Source organism: Ovis aries, chromosome 5 (genome assembly GCF_016772045.2).
Source record: "Ovis aries strain OAR_USU_Benz2616 breed Rambouillet chromosome 5, ARS-UI_Ramb_v3.0, whole genome shotgun sequence".
Lineage (NCBI taxonomy): Eukaryota > Metazoa > Chordata > Mammalia > Artiodactyla > Bovidae > Ovis > Ovis aries.
Window position 1 is genome coordinate 49,266,560 of NC_056058.1, and position 1,854 is coordinate 49,268,413.

Sequence of the window (1,854 nt, forward strand, 5' to 3'; positions counted from 1 at the left end):
TGCAGGAGACACCATTCCATCCCTGGTCTGGGAAAATCCCACATGCCGCAAGTAAGCCTATAGCCCACAACTATTGAGTCAGTGCCCTAGAGCCCAGGAACCAAAACTCTTGAGTCCACATGCCACTGTTAGTGAAGCCTACAACCCTAAAGCCCATGTTCTGCAACAAGAGAAGCTATCACAACGAGAAGCTGATGCACTGCAATTAGAGAGTAGCCCCCGCCAATTACAACGAGAAAAGCCCATGAAACAACAAAGACCCAGTATAGCTAAAAATAAATATTTTTTAAAAAAGTATTTAAGAAAAAAGAGAACAAAAATTAACTATAAAAAATAAAGTGTACCTCAAAAGGTCAACTGGACACACAAAATTTCTTGGTCAAGGTGCATAGCATCACACACAGAAGTATACTAGTCACTTGAAGTAGACTTGGTATTTCTGATTCCCAGTTTAGAGATCCTCCCATCAAATCCTACTTCCTCTCAACCCTACTGCATATTTTCCTTGACATGCTGTCCTTTATCCAACAATTTAAGGATTATGGAATCATGACAGAATCCCAAGAAAGAAAATGGATATCAATTGTTTTCTCCTCTCTCCATCATTGAGAATTTGAGTGATTCTACCACAAGAGGTATTTATATACTTGATAGTTTTACAAGTTTGAAATACACACACACACACAAACACACAAGTGTATCTAAGTGTATACATACATATACTTTTCCCATTTTGGGGTAGGCTCAGTAAATTTCCTGAATAATTTGGGATAATTTTCTTAGGCTGTTTGGTGGGTAGTCCAGCTGCAGGCATAGCTCATTATTTTTAAAAATATGCTTGATTCATACATCTTGCAGGTATATTCAGTTATGGCTTAAATAAGTGGTAGCTTTCGATTTAGTTGCAATTGTATGGTTTTTCAATTGAACAAAGTTGTGCCCAGAACTTCCTGGAGGATGGACAGTAGGTTAGAAAGTTAGGGATCTGTAGCATTGTTTGGTTAAAAAAAAGGGGTGTAGGGCTTCCCTGGAGGCTCAGTGGTAAAGAATCTGCCTCCTAATGCAGGAGACATGGGTTCAACCCCTGATTCGGGAAGACTGCACATGCTGAGGAACAACTAAGACCATGAGCCACAACTTCTGAGCCCACACACTGAAACTACTGAAGTCCATATGTCCTAGAGCCTGCGCTCTGCAACAAGAGAAGCCACCACAATGAGAAGCTGTGCACTAGCCTGTGCAACTAGCAAGTAGCCCCTGCTTGCTGCAGCTAGAGAAAAGCCGGAGTAGCACAGCCCAAAATAAATAAAGTTATACTAAAAACGGAAACAACCTAAATGTTCAACACTATATAGAACTGGATAAACACTAAATTATTGTATCCCTGGTTAACAGAATACTATGAAGCAGTAAATAGGAATTTCAGAGATCACTGTATATACTGGAATATATATATATAACATACCATACTGGATATATATATATATTCCAGTATATATAATGGAATATCTATGGAATATATTAGGTGAACAAAACAAGATACTGAGTGTGTATTGTAAGCTGCCATTTATGTTAAAAAGGGAAAAAATAGACATGTACAAAATTGCTTATATAGGTATAAACACTAGCTGCTGCTGCTGCTAAGTTGCTTCAGTTGTGTCCGACTCTGTGCGACCCCATAGATGGCAGCCCACCAGGCTCCCCCGTCCCTGGGATTCTCCAGGCAAGACCACTGGAGTGGGTTGTCATTTCCTTCTCCAATGCATGAAGGTGAAAAGAGAAAGTGAAGTCGCATGTCTGACTCTTAGTGACCCCATGGACTACAGCCTACCAGGCTCCTCCGTCCATGGGATT